This window comes from Moschus berezovskii, chromosome 11 (assembly GCF_049115385.1).
Source record: "Moschus berezovskii isolate FMDL1 chromosome 11, NW_MosBer_1.0, whole genome shotgun sequence".
In the NCBI taxonomy this organism is placed as follows: Eukaryota; Metazoa; Chordata; class Mammalia; order Artiodactyla; family Moschidae; genus Moschus; species Moschus berezovskii.
The window spans coordinates 33309406-33332305 of NC_142470.1; the positions used below are offsets into that span (position 1 = coordinate 33309406).

Below are 22900 nucleotides of genomic sequence, written 5' to 3' on the forward strand. Positions count from 1 at the left end.
CTTTCCCAGCATCAGGGTCTTTTCAAATGAGTCAGCTCTTCGCATCAGGTGGCCAAAGTATTGGAGTTTCAGCCTCAACATCAGTCCTTCCAATGAATATTCAGGACTGATTTCCCTTAGGATGGACTGGCTGGATCTCCTTGCAGTCCAAGGGACTCTCAAGAGTCTTCTCCAGCACCACAGTTCAAAAGCATCAATTCTTTGGCGCTCAGCTTTCTTTATAGTACAACTCTCCCATCCATACATGACCACTGGAAAAACCATAGCCTTGATGAGACGGACCTTTGTTGGCAAAGTAATGTCTCTGCTTTTTAATATGCTATATAGATTGGTCATAACTTTCCTTCCAAGGAGTAAGCATCTTTTAATTTCATGGCTGCAGTCACCATCTGCAGTGATTTTGGGCCCCCCCTAAATAAAGTCAGCCACTGTTTCCACTGTTTCCCCATCTATTTGCCATGAAGTGATGGGACTGGATGCCATGATCTTAGTTTTCTGAATGTTGAGCTTTAAGCCAATTTTTTCACTCTCCTCTTTCGCTTTCATCAAGAGGCTGTTTAGTTCTTCTTCACTTTCTGCCATAAAGGTGGTGTCATCCGCATATGAGGTTATTGATATTTCTCCCAGCAATCTTGATTCCAGCTTGTGCTTCCTCCAGCCCAGCATTTCTCATGATGTACTCTGCATAGAAGTTAAATAAGCACGGTGACAATTTACAGCCTTGACGTACTCCTTTTCCTATTTGGAACCAGTCTGTTGTTCCATGTCCAGTTCTAACTGTTGCTTCCTAACCTGCATATAGGTTTCTCAAGAGGCAAGTCAGGTGGTCTGGTATTCCCATCTCTTTCAGAATTTCCCACAGTTTATTGTGATCCACACAGTCAAAGGCTTTGGCATAGTCAATAAAGCAGAAATAGATGTTTTTCTGGAACTCTCTTGCTTTTTCAATGATCCAGTGAACGTTGGCAATTTGATCTCTGGTTCTTCTGCCTTTTCTAAAACTAGCTTGAACATCTGGAAGTTCACGGTTCATGTATTGTTGAAGCCTGGCTTGGAGAGTTTTGAGCATTACTTTGCTAGCGTATGAGATGAGTGCAATTGTGCGGTAGTTTGAACATTCTTTGGCATTGCCTTTCTTTTGGATTGGAATGAAAACTGACCTTTTCCAGTCCTGTGGCCACTGCTGAGTTTTCCAAATTTGCTGGCATATTGAGTGCAGCACTTTCACAGCATCATCTTTTGGGATTTGAAATAGCTCAACTGGAATTCCATCACCTCCACTAGCTTTGTTCATAGTGATGCTTCCTAAGGCCCACTTGACTACATTAGACATTTAAAGATACCAGTGAAACAATTCCTGGGCATCACTACACAAACAAAAATAAATAAAAATGAAAGTCTGTTTAGATGGGGCAGTGGGAAAACCAATGCCCTGAAATGCCCTGAGAGGATTCTGGCAGCGGGGTAACAGAAGCTCTCAAGTCAGTCCTCCTTTTGACCTTATTTAAGGAGGCAAAGGCCTGGATAATTCCATGGACTGTATAGTCCATGGGGTCGCAAAGAGTCAGATGCAACTTTCACTTTCACTTCAAGGAGGAAAAATGTAACTCTTACATCTGTTCCTTGTATGTCTACCGATAAGTATAAAAATCTGGAAATGACTCGTCATTGCAAAACAGACTATGAGACATCGATAAGAAGGCATGGCAGTTGACCCATTAAAAATGACAAGTATGTGGACTGTGTTGATACAGGTAGTGTGATTGACTTTGGTAAGGGATTGGTTCCTTTTGAGGAGGGAATTCCAGACAATTTGCTTAAGTGAAGAAAAATTTATTTTGAGAATATGAAGGTATCTTGGGGCTCCCAAGAGCAATAAAATAGATGCAGATCTCTCTAAGGAATGGGACCCAGACCAAGAAAGTCATCAGGGCAAGACAATGCCCCTGAACAGTGACACCAATTCTCTCCTTCACCAAACTCAGCCAGGCTCCTCTGAGCCTTCTCTTTCCGGGTCCTCAAGCTTGGTCTGTAAAGACTTGAACAAGCACAAACTTGGTTTCTAACAGCTCAAGGTCGCATCCTTAGAATGACCCTAGGCCCCACTAGAAGTGCCTGCCTGAGAAAACTCCAGGCTGCCAAAGGAATTTATAGTTTGTTCCAGCAACACCTGAAGACAGGCCCCTTCTCCCAGTATCTGTGGGAGGGAAGGAGAGAACCTCACTTTGATAAGTTAGTGTTTAACTTTGTAAGTTTTAACTTTGACAAGTTTTCTGACAAAAGCCAGAAAAGGTTAAATGGTACATATAATACAGACATTTATCAAATCCCCTCTTTTTTTCCTGTCAATTTGTGCTCATAATTTAAAAAATACATTTCTGCACAGTTATATAGTGGTTTCCACCAATGTATAGAGGTAGAAACATTCATCTGTCATTGGGTTGTATATTAATAGGCAATAAGACTTAAAAAGTGGATTTAGAATAGACAGAAGAAATTAAAGAAGGCTGGGTGGCCCCTAATTTGAGGTCAGGAATTCTGTATTTAGAAGGAATTTGTCCCTTATCATGTGTTGCCAATTTCTGGTTTCCACATGTGACTCCTACCCACACCCTTTGGCTGTGAAGCTCAGTGTTGTTTTGTTAGTGGAGCCACATGAAGAATGGAGGCGCCTGGAAGGTGAGGCAGACTGCAGGCTGCTAAACAATGTATTTTCATGACCATTTCCCTCTGCCTGGAACATGTATTCCTTCTTCTCGGTGAAATTCCTATGCATCCTTCAAGGCCCTGATCAGATGATATTTCCTATAGAAGCCACCTCTGATAGGCTAGGCAGAATTAATCCCTGCCCGGGGTTCCTATGGCATATTTGATCCTTCTTTTATGGAATTTTATATATTATTTTTGTAATTTATGGTGTGCACATCTGTCTTTTCCTCAAGGTCAGGAATCTTAGACTCTCTGGTAGCAGTACGTTGCTGGGCAAATTTTAGGTGCTCAGTAAATACTTGGTGACTGATGGAATTCCCTGTGCATTGCTTCACGCATTTATTCCTTGAAAAGTGAAAGTGAAAGTCACTCAGTTGTGTCAGATTCTTTGAGACCCTAAGGACAATACAGTCCATGGAGTTCTCCAGGCTAGAATACCTTACAGGGCCCTTAATTGGCTGCTAGGAAACAGACATCCAGACTAGTTCAGGCTGGTCTTTCCAGACCAGTTTAGCCTGTCCAGTTCAACGCAGCACATCTCAACTGGAAGTAGAGAGAGGGAAAGAGAGGAGACTTTAAAACAAGGCAGGAGGCAGAGAATATTAGGGTATTAGTTGGAGAAAAAAATCAGACCCCTTCTCTTATATGACCTTCCTTCTCTAGACAATGATGGCTTCCAGAGTACAGGGCTGCTGGGCAATCAGATAGAAGAGCTGGAATCAGAAGGAGGAGGATTCGTACATTTGTCTACTGGGGATGGAGAGTGTCTGCATGAAAACACACATTTATTGGTTTCCTGTTGTTGCTGTCACAAATTTCCCAAACTGGATGGTTTAACATAACACAAAATGATTCTTTTATAGTCGTTGAAGTCAGATGTCCGACGTGAGTTTTACAGGGTTAAAGATCCAGGTTTGCAGGGCTGTTTACTTCTGGAGGCTTCTGGGGAGAATTCGTTGCCCTTCCAGTTTCTACAGGCTGTCCTCATTCCCTGCCCAGGGGTCCCTCCAACCCACTTCAATCCCTCTTCTAAGGACCTTTATATATAGGGTCCTTGCAGGGATCTCTTATAAGGATTACAATGGGCCTATCTGGGTAATCCAAGATCATTTCTCTAGCTCAAAATCCTTGACTTAATCAACCTGCAAAGTCCCTTTTCCCTTTTGTCATATAAGGTGACATTCACAGGTGCCAAGCATTAGGATATGGGCATCTCGGGGCGGGGGGGGGTCACTATTCAGTCTATCGTGCGTGTGTGTTAAGTCACTTCAGTCGTGTCTGACTTTTTGCGACCCCATGGACTGTAGCCCGCCAGGCTCCTCTGTCCACAGGATTCTCCAGGCAAGAATACTGGTGTGGGTTGCCATGCCCTCCTCCAGGGGATCTTGCCGAGCCAAGGATCGAACATGAGTCTCCTGTGTCTCCTTAGGCTAAATGTGAAAGTCTTCACCATAACCCGGAAGTCCACTTATCTAAAAAGCTCTTACTTGGGATTTCTAGCCTCTTTAACAATTGCAGTAAATCAATGACACAACTGACTCATTGATCTTGCGTTTAATTTAACCTTGCTGGGAATTCAGCATTTCTGGGAAAAAAGTGATGACAAAGACCAGCCCGTTGAAAACATAATAGCTTAAGAGTGAAGGGCCGTTGCTGAAAAGAGGAATACATGCATTTAGGGGTCACACTCTATCAAGGACCCAGAAGAATAATATAATTTATAATGAGCTTCATAATACTACACAGAACAATAAATGTAATAATTCAGGAAATTGTAAAGCATCATGTCAGTTTCAGAGAGGTGATTTTCCCTATGTGGGATCACTGTATTTGTTTACATGTATGTTTATTCCCACTGTACTCTCCCATCAGTTAGCAATAATCGCGCCTCGGATAAACCTCATTGGCTACGATACTGCCACTGCGCAAAGCTGTACTCTCCCATCAGAATATCAATGCCACAAGAGCAAGAACCTCAAATGTCGTATGCCCCTAGGGTCTTGAACAAACCTTAGAACATAGCAAACATCAATACGTATCATCATACATTTTAAAAAATATATACTACTAAATTTCCATTCCTTAAAAAAATAAGAGTTGAGGACCCAGAATTTGAGTTCCTCTGCATCAACAGAATTTGATTAATGAAATAATAGGAAATAATATCTAATATATGACCTAACATCATGAAGGAAAAGGACACAATAGGCATTGGTCTATGGTACAGTTATTCACAGACCATTTTCCCTGCAGAATTAAAAGGGCATAGTTTGATGTGAGGGTTATGAGTACAGAGCACTCTCCCACCATCCTATGTGCCTCCTCCATCTAAAACAGCAGCTCTGCCTGCGAGGAGGGGAAAGGTGAACTCCATCCCATGTCATTACTCTGTCTGCCACCTGCTCTCTTGTCTGGGAAGAAACTATCCCTGTGGATCTCATTTCATCACCACCAGCTCATTTGGACTGTGTTTCTGTTCTATTTCCTTTGGCTCAGTTTACACCTCCCAGTCCCTGTGATGGGATTCCCTGTTAAGGAAGATGGAGTCGTTGGGCCCCACGGTTCCTCCTTGAATTAAAGCATCTTAACTTCAACCATCTCTGTTAGAAACAGTTGTGTCCTTGGCTTCTGTAACCAGCTGGATTCCTGGTCTGTATGTAATCTCTGGCACCACTCATAGACACAATCAGCCAGACTGGTGACCACACAGCTGCCCAAAGTATAATATCTTTTCAAAGGATGAGAGAGTTCTAAAAAATAACAAAGAATATGAGTAAGGAACACCAGGTCAGTCCAGGTCCCGGCCAGCTTTCTTTCCTGTGAACATGTGTATACGCACATAATTTAACATGCACGCTCCCCAATACCACACCTTCCCCCAGGGGTAGGGGAGTCTTGACAAGTTACCCAGACCCATGGCTTTTCCAGGCATTCTACTCAGGCCTCTTTAGAAGGCAGTGGTCCACTGAGTGGTCCTGTCTGCCTTGGGAGCCATGAGCAGGCAACTGATCTGGGTTCTGCCTCACCTTGTTCAGATCTACAATTGACGCTGCATTTTCGCCTCTGCCTGTTCCTACCAGGCCAGTCCAGTCCTGCCTGCTCTTCATCCTGGGATGCCTGCTGTGCTCCGGCTTGGCATAGCTTTGAGGCTGTTGGCTCCAAACCAGGTCCTGTTCATCTTCCCCTCCCAAGTCCACACAATAAAGAATCTGACAGCCTCCCATCATAGACCATTCAGGGAATCATAATACACGGAATGCAGGAATGGCCATCACCAACTCTGCTCTGGAAAAGTATGTGTTGAAAGGACATGGAGTCAGCCCAGCCTTGCATGATTCAAATCTTGGGTTACCACCTAGGAGCTTTGTGTTTCTGGGCAAGGCATGCAATCTCGTAGCCTCAGTTTCCTCATTTGTACCTTAGAGATGATATAGTAAAAGATGGGTAGGCAAAAGAAATTAGTCTTATAAAATGTGAGGGCCCATTTTGAGAAGTTAATGAAATGACTCAGGTTTGGGTTCTGGGTACGAGTCTCAGCTGTGGTTTGGTGCCACCTGGACATTGTTTACTCTGGTTTAAATATTTATAGGACAAGTATGGGTCCTGTGACTGGTCAAGTTCCCAGGACAGCAGCAATATTTCCAGGAATCTCCATGCTCCCTGGCATCCGTTGTGTCTTTTGGATCCAGGGAAGTCTGGTTGGAAGCATACTAAGGATGTAGAGACTCACTCTCTGCCTCCCCACCTCCCCAGAGAAGGTTGCAGTCCTCTCTACTCTGGTTGGTAAGAACTTTAGCTCATCCCATTTGAGAATAGAGGCTGGGAGAAGGACAGGAATTAGGAGTCAACAATTATGTGATATCTGAATTTGCTTTATTAAAGAGTTTTACTTTTAATGCCTATTCTACTAATGTTATAAGGATTAGGGTTAATATAGGACTGTGTCTTGGTGCTTTACATATAGTATTTGCTTATTAAATGGTGTATTCCGCAAATGTTTATTAAGCACCTATTATGTCCTAGACAGTATACTGGGTCCTAGGATATGGCAGCAAATAAGATACCTGTTGTCCCTGCCCTTATGAAGCATATAGTTTAGCAGAGATAACAGCTTGGAGCAGCTCAGAAGCTAAGAAAATTAAGCTATCATCCTATTTTTCCTAAACAATCCTCTTTCCCTAAGCATTTTAAAACATTTAAGATCTTCTTTCTATATTTTGGAACAGACTATTCTATTCCCTTCTCTAAAGAAGGGATTTTTAACCAGGGTTGACTTGGCTGCCCAGCAGATACTTGGCAATGTCTGGAGACATTTTTTTGTTGTTGTCACACCTGGGGGTGTGAGGGAGCATGCTACTGGCATCTTGTGGTATAAGGGATGCTCTTAAATATCCCACAGAGCATAAAACAGTCCCCAGCACAATCTCATCCAGGCCCAAATATCAAAATGCCAAGACTCAGAAACCATGGTCTAAAAGGGACTACTTTGTCTGCAATCTGTTATTTTTGGCTCCAAAGGGAGAAAAACACATCACCCTTACAAGTCTTAGAAACACTGTCCCTTGGCTCTATGCTCTAGGCCACTTGCCTGTGCCAGAGGCCTGAGAGGGGAGGAGACCCTTCCAAATTCTCCATCCAGAAACACGTTTCTCTCCAGAAGTGCCTTCCTCTCAGGGCAGAGAAAACTGACTTGGGAGTCTGCTGCGGAGTATCCTGCGCGATACCTGCATTTGGTGAGCATATACTTGACTGAGTCTCTTAGAGAAGTAAATTTTCAAACGAAAGTCTCCTGGAAAAGACTCTTTTCTACCGTTCGAAAACCCTACCAAGACATGCAAAAAAGCCACATTATTTCAAGGCCACTGAACCCAACTTTTCAGTTCATTTGGTTTTCTTTATTTTAAAAGCATTTTAAAAGCTTGTCTGGGCATATTTAATCTAATTTGGTCTTTAGGATGGTCCAGGCTTTCAGAGTGACTGGTTTTTGATCTATGGCTCTCTCACATACGTTCAGCAGTAAAATTTTGGACAAAACCGAGGATGAGAGAGAACGAGGCAAAATAAAATGAAGCCAGAAGGAGATGGAGTCAGGGAGGGAGAGAGAAGAACCAGAGGAGGAGGGGTTCACAGCAGGGAACAAGCACACAAAGAAGGGAAACGACCAGTCTTAAATTTCCTGGCTTTAAGAGCCCTGGCTCCCCAACTCTGTTTACTTCTCTCCCTTCTATACTGCTTTCCAGAAGCCCGGCATTGGATCCTAGCCTACTTCTCTCTCCTCCAGCTTCTGGGTAGAGGTGGGAGCTCCTGTTTCATTCCCGGGTTCTGAAACAGAATTCTGTGCTGAAGCAGATCTGAAGAGGATGTGTTCGTGAAATTCAAAACTAATTACTCAGGCTCATTCCCCTTATCAGAGCAGATTGTCAGTAAATACATTCTGTTGTTGTTGATGATGAAGTCTGAATATCCACTAGTCAGTACCATACACAGGATGTATGACTCATGTCCCCACTCAGGGATGGGTTGAATGATGATTCTAACTGTGACGTGAGCACTTTGAATTCTGCATTTCACTTGCCATTGGTTGAATGAGCTACATGTCTTTTCTTAGAAATGAGGTTTGATTTTAAACTGTGCAAACATCTGATCTGAAATGTGCAAAATATTTTTTTCCAGTGCACTGTTTCACTTGGAACTTGTTTCAAATGTTAGGTGTGCTGGTCCAGATTCTCGGATGTAACAGTTGGTTTGAGCCCACCCGCAGATGTTACGCCTCTATCATAAAATCATCCACAACAGAAAGTAACTTAACTGGAATCATTTGTAGTACTGGTGGTTAACAGAATTTTGTGTTCTATTAAACCTCATTCTTCATTTTAAAAATTTTGTTACTGACTGCTGCCATGTGTTCTATCAGTTCAGTTCAGTTGCTCAGTCGTGTCCGTCTCTCCGCGACCCCATGAATCACAGCACGCCAGGGCACTGCTCTAATACCAAATAAGATTTTAAAAAAGCTCCCCTGAGACAATATTTCACCGCTTACCCTGATATATTGGCCTTCAATAATAAAACTCTTTTTGACCTCAAACCTTAATGGTGTAAGCACACATCTTGACCAAATTACTTTCATTCTCCTGAATTTCACTAACTTTGGTTTTCAATTCAACTCTTAGGGATTCAGGTAGCATATCTCCTGGCTTCCTTATGGCATGATATTTAATAAACACCCCACATACCTTGCATGGCTTCCCTGATAGCTTAGTTGGTAAAGAATCTGCCTGCAATGCAGGAGACCTGAGTTTGATCCCTGGGTTGGAAGATCCCCTGGAGAAGAGAAAGGCTGCCCACTCCAGTATTCTGGCCTGGAGAACTGCATGGACTGTATAGTCCATGAGGTCACAAAGAATCAGACACAACTGAGTGACTTTCACTTTCCACATGCCTTGAACCCAGCATGTAAGGGTTGTGGAAGAACAAGAAGAGCTTTGCAAAATCGGTTATCAATGGAGCACGCAGCTGACTGTCAGGCTGCATGGTTCGCTGAGGGCCTCCCCTTGTTCTCTGTCTCCCATCTGGACAGAGGGAGTTCTCACCAGGCCAATCTGCCTCCAGTTCTCAATAGAGTCGCTGTGCCCGAGACTGAAGCAGTCTCGTCCCTGCTATAGTCTTCCTCGGGCCAGCCCAGAGGATCCCCAGTCAGCCGGCCAGTCAGCTCCTCAGTCACTTCAGTCTGCTCTGTTAACAACGTGTGTCTCCTGGCCCAGAGGTCAGGCCTTTTACATGGAAGCCCCAGCTGGTGAGAGGAGCTGGAATGACGAGGCCTGAAAATTCTTCACTCTTTGTTCTTCTGATGGGTGACAGGATAATTAGTCCAAATGAGAGGCTGCCTCTCCCAGACTATATTTAGTCTAATTGCAGAGCTTTCTTTCCCCTAAAGGAGACTGGGACTCCTCCCTAGGAGACGGCAGTATCAGGAGGGGAATGATGCTGAGCAGGCCGCCACTGCCAAGGCAGGGCGTGCTCTCTTTACAGAAGCAGGGTGCTGGTGCAGCTGGTGTCCAGGATTCAGGAAACAGGGTTCCTCCCCCAGCTCTGCCACACAGACTCTGCTGACTGAGGACCTTTATCCCCTCTGATTCTCAGATTTTTGTATGTTAAATAAACATGGTAACCTCTTCCTCACAGGACAGATGAAGATGAAATGGGATAAATTTTGTAAGCACTTTATGACTTATAGATGTGTGAAACAGATGGAGGGATTGCCATAAATAAAAGAAGCACCCAAATTTTCCCCATTACAGAGGGCCAGAGCCACTTAACTCTGACATGTGAGGTTCTGTCACTCTTACGAAGTATGTCTGTCATCACGTTCTCTCTCCTCCATCTCTCTGGAAGCACTGTTTCTCTCAGTCCTCAAGCACACGGTTAATGCTCAATAGATATTTGATCACAAATATTACTATTTTCAATATAATATTAAAATAAAGAAAAATTGATTCAGTAAAGAAAAAGATACACTGCATATCTAATTGTCTGCTGCTGCTAAGTCACTTCAGTCGTGTCCGACTCTGTGTGACCCCATAGACGGAAGCCCACCAGGCTCCCCCAACCCTGGGATTCTCCAGGCAAGAACACTGGAGTGGGCTGCCATTTCCTTCTCCAATGTGTGAAAGTGAAAAGTGAAAGTGAAGTCGCTCAGTCGTGTCCGACCCTTAGCGACCCCATGGACTGCAGCCTACCAGGCTCCTCCATCCATGGGATTTTCTACAATATGTATTTGCAAATAATTGGGGAGAGGTGGTTTAAAGAGCATTTAAAAAATTCCCAACAAGTATACTTAAAAGAGTATATCATATTGATCTGCCTTTACTTATCCCTTCAACTTTTTAAATTTAATCCTCTTAGGATAGTTTGACATCAATTTTTTAAATATAATTTGAAATTAAAGTATTTAACTCCTCCTTTTTTCTGATATGACTTTAAAAAAAACTTCTTTGCCCTTATTTTATTTCTCTCACAAGTGTAAAAGAAATTTTAAAAATTGAAAATTAAGATTTCTACCTAATTCAACATAGATATACTGAACTCCTACCATGCAGAACTGAAAAAGAAGATTAAGATCTATAGGCTTTTTTTCTGCAACTCATCCCATCATAAAATTCCAGTTACAACATACACATGGATGGACTTCCATTCACTATCCTCTGTCTTGATGCTTTGAAAGTTTTCTTCAACTAATTAGCACATGTGACTCATAGTTATTGGATAATAATGTACTTTCCCTTCTCAATAACTCATCCTCTGCTGCTGCTGCTAAGTCGCTTCAGTAGTGTCCAACTCTGTGCGACCCCATAGATGGCAGCCCACCAGGCTCCACCGTCCCTGGGATTCTTCAGGCAAGAATACTGGAGTGGGTTGCCATTTCCTTCTCCAATGCATGAAAGTGAAAAGTGAAAGTGAAGTCGCTCAGTCATGTCCGACTCTTTGCGACCCCATGGACTGCAGTCCACCAGGCTCCTCTGTCCATGGGATTCTCCAGGCAAGCGTACTGGAGTGGGGTGCCATTGCCTTCTCCAACTCATCCTCTACCTTCCCCCTAACTCTGGCCAAGCCTTTCAGTCAAACAATGAGATTGAAGCTTATTGCCCTAGGAGAGAAGAATGAAAACTGGCTAAAACAAAGAAGTTGTAGCTCAGCTTTCTGCTTCAAGCTAGCCTTTTTTTTTTTTTTTTTAAAGATCATCACATCAAACTAAAAAGCTTCTGCACAGAAAAGGAAATCATCAACAAAATTAAAAGGCAACTTACTAAGTAGTTGAAAATATTTGTAAATCACATATCTGATAAGGGGTTAATATCTAAAATATGTAAAAAATTCATACAACTTAATAGCAAGAAAACAATCAGGATAATTAAAAACTGGGCAGAAGCTCTGAATAGACATTTTTCCAAAGAAGACATACAGATGGGCAAGAGGTGCAGGAAAAGATGCTCAGCATCACTAAGCCTCAGGGAGATGCAAGTCAAAACTGCGAGATATCACCTCACACCTGTTAGAAGAGCTGTTATCAGAAAGGCAAGAGATAACAAATGATGGTGAGGAATGCCCTGTTGGCAGGAATGTAAACTGGTGCAGCCACTGCAGAAAACAGTATGGAAGTTCCTCAAAAATTAAAAAAATTGACCAACATATGATCTAGTGACTCCAATTCTTGTTATTCATCCGAAGAAAACAAAAACACTAGCTTGAACACATGCACCCCAAAGATCACTTCAGCATCATTTATAATAGCCAACATACGGAAGCAACCTCAGTGTCCATCGACAGATGAATGGTTAAAGAAGTTTTGTGAAAGACATGGAGGAATCTTAAATGCATATTACTGAAAGAAGGTAATCTGAAAAGTTTATGTACAGTATGATTTCAATACATGACATTCTAGAAAAGGCAAAATAATGGAGACAATGAAAAGATTAGGGTTTGCCAGGTGTTGGGGTAGGGAAAAGGATAAATAGGTGGAGTGCACAGGATTTTTAGGGGAGTGAAATCACTTTGTACCACATTATAATGGTGGATAAATGTCATTATCCATTTGTCAAAACCCACAGAAGGTACAATACTAATGTAAACTATGAACTTTGGGTGATAATGACGTGCCAGTGGATTTTAACAAATACACAGCTCTGGTGTGGGACGCTGGTAGTCAGAGAGGTTGTGGGAGTATATTAATGCTCCATACCTTCCCTTCAATTTTGCTGTAACCTCTGAAAGTGCTCTTAAAAAAGTTTATTAAAAATTCACAAATCAAAAACTGAAAGAATTGCAAAGAGAGAGGAATCTGCCCACTGTAGTTGAAAATTTCCATATTCCTTTATCAGTAACTGATATAGAGCAAGCAGACAGAAAAATCAATAAAAATATGGACAAATTTATCAACCACATTGACTTAATTGACATTTATGGTACACAATGCATCAGACTACACACTTTTCTTTTCAAACATACTCAGTGTTATGAGCCATAAAACAAGTCAATAGATTTAGAAGAATTCAAGTCACACAAAATGTGTTCTCTGCTCTGCTCAATGTTATACGGCAGCCTGGATGGGAGGGGAATTTGGAGAATGGATACATGTACATGCATGGCTGAATCCCTTTGCTGTCCACCTGAAACTATCACAACATTGTTAATCAGCTATATACTCTAATATAAAATAAAAAGCTTTTAAAAACTATGTTCTCTGGCTGTAATGAAATTGAAATAGAAATCTGTAAGAGATTGATATCTGAAAATTTTTCAAATACTTTGAAACTAGGTAACACATCTCTAAATTACACAAGGGTCAAAGAGAAATCTAAATCAAAGTTAGAATGTGTCTTGAACTGCAGAGAAATGAAGCAACAGCATATCAAAATTGTTGGCATGCTACTGAAGGAGTAATTAGGGGGAAATTTATAAGTACTAAACATTATGAAAAAGTTAAATTGTTAAATTAATGACATCTCTTGTTAAATTAATGACATCAGCTTCTATATTAAGACATTAGACATAAAAGAACAAATTAAGCCTAAAATAAGCAAAAGAAATGAAACATAATAATAAGTATTGAGCAGGAATCAATGAAAAAAACTCAGAAAAAACCGATAGAGAAAATCAATGAATCCAAAGTTGGTTTAATATTCTGAAGCCAGTCAACATAATTCATAATATTAACAAAATGAAAAAGAAAACCCGTATCAAATCAATAGATGCAGAAAAAGCACTTGACAGTATCCAATTTCCACTCCTGATCAAAAAGAAAAAACAAAACCCAACTCTCGGCAGGTACAGAAGGGAACATCCTCAGCCTGATGAAGGGCATCTAGGAAAAACCTTTCAGTTCAGTTCAGTTCAGTCGCTCAGTCATGTCCGACTCTCCACGACCCCATGAATCACAGCACGCCAGGCTTCCCTGTCCATCACCAACTCCCAGAGTTCACTCAAACTCATGTCCAGAGAGTCGGTGATGCCATCCAGCCATCTCATTCTCAGTCGTCCCCTTCTCCTCCCACCCCCAACCTTTCCCAGCATCAGAGTCTTTTCCAGTGAGTCAACTCACCGCATGAGGTGGCCAAAGTATTGGAGTTTCAGCTTTAGCATCAGTCCTTCCAATGAACACCCAGGATCGATCTCCCTTAGAATGGACTGGTTGGATCTCCTTGTGGTACAAGGGACTCTCAAGAGTCTTCTCCAACAACACAGTTCAAAAGCATCAATTCTTCGGCGATCAGCTTTCTTCACAGTCCAACTCTCACATCCATACATGACCACGGGAAAAACCATAGCCTTGACTAGATGGACCTTGGTTGGCAAAGTAATGTCTCTGATTTTTAATATACTATCAAGGTTGGTCATAACTTTCCTTCCAAGGAGTAAGCATCTTTTAATTTCATGGCTGCAATCAGCATCTGCAGTGATTTTGGAGCCCAAAAAAATAAAGTCTGACACTATTTTTCCATCTATTTCCCATGAAGTGATGGGACCAGATGCCATGATCTTTGTTTTCTGAATGTTGAGCTTCAAGCCAACCTTTTCACTCTCCTCTTTCACTTTCATCAAGAGGCTTTTGAGTTCCTCTTCACTTTCTGCCATAAGGGTAGTGTCATCTGCATATCTGAGATTATTGATATTTCTCCCAGCAATCTTGATTCCAGCTTGTGCTTCTTCCAGCCCAGCGTTCCTCATGATGTACTCTGCATATAAGTTAAACAAGCAAGGTGACAATATACAGCCTTGACACACTCCTTTTCCTATTTGGAACCAGTCAGTTGTTCCATGTACAAACTTTAGGTAAAACCTTTAGCTACCATCAATCTTAACACACTGTGTGTGCGTGTGGTCAGTTGTGTCTCTTTGCGACCCAATGGACTGCAGCACACCAGACTTCCCTGTCCTTCACTACCTCCTGTTTGCTCAAAATCATGTCCATTGAGTTGGTGATGCCATCTAAGCATCTCATCCTCTGTTGTCCCCTTCTCTTCCTGCCCTCAATCTTCCAGCATCACAGGCTTTTCTAATGAGTCGGCTCTTCGCATCATGTAGCCAAAGTATTGGAGCTTCGGCTTCAGCATCAGTCCTTCCAATGAATATTCAGGACTGATTTCCTTTAGAATGGACTGTTTGGATCTCCTTGCTGTCCAAGGGACTCTCAAGAGTCTTCTCCAGCACCACAGTTCAAAAGCATCAATTCTTTGGTGCTCAGCTTTCTTTATGGTCCAACTCTCACATCTGTACATGACTACTGGAAAGACCATAGCTGTGACTAGATGGACCTTTGTTGGCAAAGTGATGTCTTTGCTTTTATATATGCTGTCCAGGTTTGTCACAGCTTTTCTTCCAAGGAGCAAGTGTCTTTTAATTTCATGGCTGCAGTCACCATCTGCAGTGATTTTGGAGCCCAAAAAAATAAAGTCTGCCACTATTTCCATTGTTTCCCCATCTATTTTCTGGGAAGTGATGGGACTGGATGCCACATGATCTGGGTTTTTGAATGTTGAGTTTTAAGCCAATTTTTCACTCTCCTCTTTCACTTTCATCAAGAAGCTCTTTATTTCCTCTTCACTTTCTGCCATTAGGGTGGTGTCATCTGCCTATCTGAGGTTATTGGTATTTCTGCCAGCAATCTTGACTCCAGCTTGTAACTCATCCAGCCTGGCATTTCACATGATATACTCTTGGATAAAAGTTAAATAGCAGGGTTCCTGGTTGTACTTGGTTCTATTCTCAGCTTAGGTCTGAGGACACTTTTCTGAGTCGTTGCACAGGGTGGTCTCCAAAAGTTTTGCTTCCTCAAAGATACATGGCTTCTTTTAAGACCATCACTAGTTTCTCTAGTGCTGTAGAGTTTTTCTTAACTCCATGGTTGGAACTTATGCTATTTCCTTAAAATTGTTCAAATTAATCTTCTCGTTGCTCAGATAAGAAAATGTCACACAAGTTTTCTCTATCCACTTTCAGTTTTCTTTTGCTTTTGTTTTCATTGTGGTAAAATAAACATAAAATATACCGTTTTAACCATTTTCAAGAGTACAGTTTCAAGTGTACAGTTGGCATTTAGTACATTCACACCATTATGCAACCATTGCTACCATCCATCTCTAGAACTTTAAACACTAACTCCCTGCCCCCCTCTACCCTTACTCCCTGGCAACCACCATTCTACTTTGTAGGAATTTTGACTATTCTATTCCATCTCATATAAATAGAATCATATAGTCTTTGTCCTTTTATGTCTGGCTTATTTAACGTAGCATTATGTCTTCAAGGCTCATCCGTGTTGTAGTATGTGTCAGGATTTCATTCCTTTTTTAAGACTGAATAACATCCCATCATATGTATAAGCTACATTATTCATTCATTCGAGTCATTCCATCTTTTGGCTACTGTGAATAATGTTGCTTTGAACATTAGTTTACAAATACCTGTTTCTGCCTTCATTTCTTTTTGGTATACATCCAGAAATTGCTGGATCATTGGGTACTTCCAGTTATTTTTTTTAGAAACATTTATACCATTTTCCATAGTTGTTGTACCTTATATTTTCACCACCAATGCACAGATTCAATTTTTCTATATTCTTGCCAAGTTTTATTTTTTGACAATATAGCTATCCTAGTACATGTGAAGTTGTATCACATTGTAGTTTTGATTTGTATTTCCTTAGTGATTAGCAAGGTTGAGCATATTTTCATTTGCTTATTGGCTACCTGTGCATTTTTTGGAGACCTATACAAGTCCTTTACTCGAGTCCTTTATTCAAGTACTTTTAAAATTGGTTATGTTGTGGAATTTCTTATATACTCTGCATATTGATTTAATATGACTTGTAAATATTTTCTCCCATTCTGTGGGCTTTCTCATCTCACTGTTAATGCCCTTTGATTCACAAGTTTTTAATTTTCAATGAAATCCAATTTATCTTTTTTCACCTGTGCTTTTGGCATCATATCCAAGAAATCATTGTCAAATCCAGTCATGATTTTTCTTGTTTTCTTTAAAGAGTTTTAGCTATGTTTAGGTCTTTCATCTATTTGAGTTAGTTTTATGTATGATGTAGAGGAACGGTCCAATTTTATTTTCTTGCACATGGATATCAAAATTTCCCAACATTTACTGAAAGACTGCCCTTTTCTCATTGATTTGTCTTGGCACCATTATCAACTTGACCATGTATTTGAACGTTCATTTCTGGGCTCTCTATTCCATTTGCTTCCATTTCTGCCTTTATGCCAATACCACTGTATCTTTGTAATATGGATTTCCTTTTAATTTTTGAAATACATTCACTCTTTATGGCTCATATTGAGTTCTCTGAGTGCTGTCTGAGGAGACCGGCATTCTCTGTAGTACCCAAATTGAGCCAGGACCCAGGAACAACTGTGCAATCAGGTACAGTGGAAGGGGAAACAAACAGCTGAGTATGGTATTTGGTTTCTTTGGAAAAGAAAAGGCACAGTACTAGAGTAAAACCGTATGCCTTTATTCAACATAAAATGAGTCATTAAGATAAAATACAATTTGTCCATGTGCAGAAACATTATTATACATTCAATCCTGAAGGTAGTTTTATACGACCAATAAGAGGAACAGTCTAAAAGTAGGAAGAAAGACAAGAGTGAGAAGGAGCTAAAAGGCAGAGCTTTATCTGTCAAAATGCTAAGGCCTATGCGTACAAAACTTTTAAAGTGAGACCAACTAAGGCCATTTCTTCCATTCTGATTTCTCCGGGTGCTGGTGAAAGTCTTAGGCTATGACGCAACGAGTCACACAATTAATACGGGTTTGAAAAAATAGGTCACAGCACTTATGGTTAAAAGTTTTTCATTTCTAGAGTTTCATTTATCATCTAGATCTTTCATGGGTTCTAAAAATTTCATAACAAACTTTCTAATAACAAACTTGCTCTTCAATAAGTTTATTATCAGAGTAAAACTGTCAGGTCCTTTTCAGCACAGATTCTGACTCTGTATACAATGAACAGGAAACCAATTTTGAGACTCTGTAAGAGTTTCATTAATTTAAAGCTTGTTCAAGATTGTTACATATGGATTCAGCTGGGTTCCCTTCACACCACTATGCCTGAAAACCTAAAATGAAAACAATGGCTGACATGGAGTTCAAGTCCAACTCCAGTGTTTCTAAGCTCCAGGTATCTGAAAATATTAGACACTGGTTTTTGAAAAGAATTGACCCGAGAAATGTGACTTTATGTACCACACTTTCCATAGGAAGGACATAGACTGTGTGTATAATAATAGTTCTAAAGTATCTTCAGGTATTTTAATAACATTTAGTGAATTGCTGTCTTATTGGGCTAATCTGAATATTATCTACAAAGAGGATCCAAGTGCTCAAGTTGCTTTAATATAGAATTTTTCTGGGACAATGTCTACATCACTTAGCCGCAGGTGCACAACCTTAAATGCTGACCAGTGGCAAAAGCTGTCACTAGATAATATGGTTCAATAGAAAACCATCATTTAGCCCACAAAATGCCTCACATCAAATACCATGTTCCACTCATGGCAATTCATTACATTATAGGAATCCAAAACCTTCAAAAAAAAGATTCAGTAAAAGGATAAAAATAATTTTAAGTTTTAATCTATCTTAAATCCAATCTTGGATTTATCTTTCTTCTTCCCTAGGCACTCACTAAGCTTTGCAGCCAAGATGAAAATCAGGATTTTCCCTTTAGTTTCTTTTGAGCTTGAAGAACCAGGAAAGCTGAATTTGCAGTTATTCTTCACGAGTGCCGGTTATCTAGTCACAGCCCACCTCCACAGCTGATCAGCTCTCTCTTCCAAGTTTAGTTGTGACAAGGAAATCTTTATGGGCATGCCCTTTTTAGGTTAAGACTGAGAAATACACAGTGGTACAGAGATTCCTTAGCTTATACAGTCCTTATAAAAGAAACCCAATCTTCTGTTTAAGGTCATTCAGTATAGGAAAATACAGGGTATCTACCCTCTTACTTACTGGTCAGAATTGAGACTGTATTACATGGTGGAATACACCTAATACCTTTTTGACTGAAAGGTGAACATGGATATTTTGGAATACAGAAATTCAAGTTGCAAACCCATAATCCAGGTAAAGAAAGTTAAAAAATAAGCACTGAGAAAAGAATTTATCCTTTTAAAATCTTTTTACTGGAAAGTCATAAGGCATTAGGATTTAGGCCACTTTATAAGGGCAAGTGGCCTGCTGAAGCCTCTTTTAATCCAAGTTCTGTGTAGAAAGGGGGTGGAAACAGTCAATTCTACAATAGTAGAATAAAAAGAACATTAATTTTATCCATAATGGAGGGGGGAAGGGGATGAAAATATCTTTTTAAATGAATACACTTCCTTCTCACCAGTCTACAAGATGGAAATCAAGCTTATTTCCTTTAGCTTATTTTGAGTTTGACAGGAAAGCTGCTTTATTTACCAATCTGTTAGTTGAAGTGTTAGTTGAAAATAAGATGAAGTATCTTTACTGACATACTGAACAGAATGACTTTCACAATCTAGGTATTACCAAGAGATTTCTTGAAATTTCTACTAATCTCTAGATCTTCAAATGATAGTTGTCTAAAGGAGGTAAATTGTATCAACCTGGCTCACTCCCACACTGAATTTTCATGCAGGGGCAATGCCCCTTTTCTTTCTTCATGTTTTGCCACTGTGCTTTGCTCAGTGCTTCAAAGACCTCTATTTCATAGTTCATTTACTCTTATTAAATTTCCAATGTATCTTGGGAAATAGCATATATTACTCCTTGAGCTCTGAACTAGACACATGCTATATAGTTACTCCTTTAGGAAAGCCTTTTACATGACTGCTTTTACATTTGCTTAACTAGAACTTTAGCACAGGGCTTCGCACATAGGGTTCAAAAGATATTTGAACATCATGATTTATGTACAGAAACAATTAGAAAACACTGAAATTTGACTTGTGGAAACCACTCTTGGTCAACTAGTGTTAAAAAGCAATGAACACAGGTTTCTAAGACTCTGTGACGTAAATAAAGGAAAGCTGGGGATCCAAGTTGAAGCTGTGTTCTGGTATATTGCTTTCTCAATCAACTGCAGTCCTTGAGGTCCTATGTCACTACCTGAATATGAATTTTACGTCCCGTGAGGTAGGAATAACAGTAAGTATGCATTAGAAATTGGGGGGGGGTGCATTTTTATAAATGGTTATCATGAATTGGTTCACACACTTTGAAATATTTCACCTTCATTCCTATCTACCAAATATGGGAATTATGAGGCACATGTTCCCTGAGGATATTTTTCCTTTAGAAATAGTGTTTTTTCAGCAAAGGTTTAGTTTTGTTCTCTTAGGCATCTATTTTCAACATGTTTGGGCAACCTTATGTATGAGTTTTCAATTTTTTAAAAGTAATAAGGCGGTCTATTAGAAAAACATTCTCAGGACTTCCCTGGTGGTCCAGTGGTTAAGATTCTGCACCCTGAATGCAGGGAGCATGCGCTTTATCCCTGGTCAGGAAGATAAGATCCTGCATGCTGCTCAAAGCGGCATATTAAGTATTTTATGTATCCTAATTTCCAAAAATTGCAATTTTTATCAGTGACAATCACCACAGCAATTATGGGGGAACTAGTAAACTACAATTAAATGTTTCGTAGGTCATTAAGATATATTCTTCAAACTCTGACCTTACTTCCTTTCAGGTCACCAATAAAGCTATATATTAGTCATTTTTAAGAATGGGCTATATATCTTTATTTCCAACGACTGGCTAGGTATCCTTCTGCTCCTCAGTCATATCCTACAACTAAATATTTACAATCTCAAAATGACTTCTGGAGAGCAGGACTCCAGGTTATCTCTAGGTATGTGGTTAACCTCTCCTCTAACATTTGGCTCAGTCCTCATTTCCATAAACTTATTTCTTGGCATTAGGAAGAGCAACATTCAAGTTTTCTTAGCCCTTCGATCTCCAGATCAATTGGGAAAGACATAAAACAGGCTATGAAATTCACTTCTCAAAGAAGGGAAACAGAAAGAATGATTTCTATTATCTTCATGATATTGTATTTCTTCATGTAAACCATATGGCCTGAAGGTGATGGCAGAGAATGTTAATGAATTATTAACCACTGTGGAAAAAGAAAAACCTACTTCCCCCCTTACAGGTATTTTCTTATCATCCTTTGTCTTAGAAGCATACTACATTAAAAAAGAATGCACGGTGTTTTGACTTTCCCAGCAGTAACATTAGGTGGTTTAGGAGAGAAAACAAATTTAAGGGTGAAAGCACAGAGACAGACAGATTGGGAGAACGTAGTATTTTTACTAGAGTTCTGAAAGAAATACACTACCCTGATTTATCACAAATTTCTCATTTTACTATCTTCTGTGCAATCTGTTGGTAATCTTCCAATAGTAGTATAAGGCAACAACTGAGGGCCCTCACCCACACCACTGTCACATGTATGTCAGACCTCAAGATGCATCAAAAACTCCAAGGTTGTTCATTTTCACTTTAATTATCTTTTACTTAATAATAAAATGAAAAATAAGAATATATGAATACATACAATCTATATACATATATTTATTGCAAATACTTAAAATTCTTATGTAAAATGATTTTTCTATACTTGTGAAAAAATATGTTTTTAAATGGTGTTGACACCAACTTCTCTGTACATACCCTCAATTCCAATGTTAACAATCCCTTTAAAAAGGCAAAAGACACAAAAGTTTAGCATTTACCAAACCAGTCTCTACAAACCTTTAAGCCAGAAGGAAAAAAAATAGCTTGTGGTAAATAAGTCAATTTTCTTTTAAAATAAAAAATAAACTCCAAAACATCCCCTTATTGCATTTTTTTTTTTGGAAATAATCTGAGTGTCTTTGAGTAACTTTCTTTGAAATAATTTGTGCCTTAACACTGAGGTCCTACATTAAACATACCTTATATGAGAAATTCAAAGTCTTCCACTGTCACTTTTTACATAGATATTAAAATATATATTACTTAAAATATATTACTGGAAAGCTATTTTTTAAAATTGATCTTTAATAGTTGTATCAAATGTAAATCATTAAAAAAAATAAAGTAACCAAGAATCTATGAAGCTCTTACTTCAACTTTAGGAACTGTTTTACCTATTGTTCTCTTTCAATAGGTTATGTAGGTACTGAAACACGGTAGGAAAGATCCCTGCTTATTATATTTCTCAGAGTCTCTTTGGACTATTCTATGAATTGAACTGAAAGCTACCCTTGGCCAAGTTTTTTTTTTTGTAACTTAGCACACTGTTGTAATGAAATGGGGAGACTTTTCTCTCCTTGCTGTGAATTGAAATCCCTAGGTCGCAGAGAAAACCCTAGTACTGCTTACTCACAGAGCTCTAAACAGTGATGTCATGACCAGAGAAGACTCCCTCATTTTAAGAAATATTTCACCCGAGAGGCCTTCAGGACTCTTAGGTGAAGAAAGGCAGTAAGAAATCAGGATGTTAAACTATCCGATTATGAATGAGTTTATGCCTTCACCTGGAAGGTAATAAGGTCTTCTTCTGGCTATTTAATTTGTGATATCTACACTGTGTGCCTTCCCAGCCCATATAAGTATGCTTAGCCACCGCAAGAAAAATTTCCCATCTGCCAGGTCTAATTTTTTAAAAATGTTACATGGGGTATTACAGACAGCTTCAGTATGGGTTATTGTATAGGGCAAACAGCTTCAGGTTATTTGGCTTTTTTTTTTTGCTTAATAGGAGGAAGAATTTTAATAAAAAAAATCTTTAAGATTCAGGGAGCCTTCTCTACTAGACAACTTAGAATATTCGTCAGTGAGACTGAGGTGATAGATACATCATTAATGCCATCTCCCCAAGGTGACCCACCCACAGTGGAAGGTTATCTGAAGGCAGAGAAGATACCCTGGAGGCATCAGCATCAGGCAGCATGCCTGACTAGCCACTGGAAACAGTGCAACTTAACACCATAAAAATAAGCTGAGCACTTATTAGACACATTCCAGACTGAACTGAAAGGTAAAGTAACTGAAAACCTAAGATTAAAAAATGCTTGAAAGGTACTGGAATATGATATTCTAGTAATTTAAAGGTTTTCTTGTTCCTACTGCTTCGTTTTTGAAACAGCCAGATTCTAAATTTTTGTTCTTTCAC

General features: G+C 39.8%; 1 pseudogene; it reads right to left on the reverse strand.

The window, feature by feature from the left end:
- Nucleotides 1–4576: 4576 nt before the first annotated feature.
- Nucleotides 4577–4642, reverse strand: LOC148776115 (U4 spliceosomal RNA; annotated as a pseudogene).
- Between the last annotated feature and the right edge of the window lie 18258 nt (nt 4643–22900).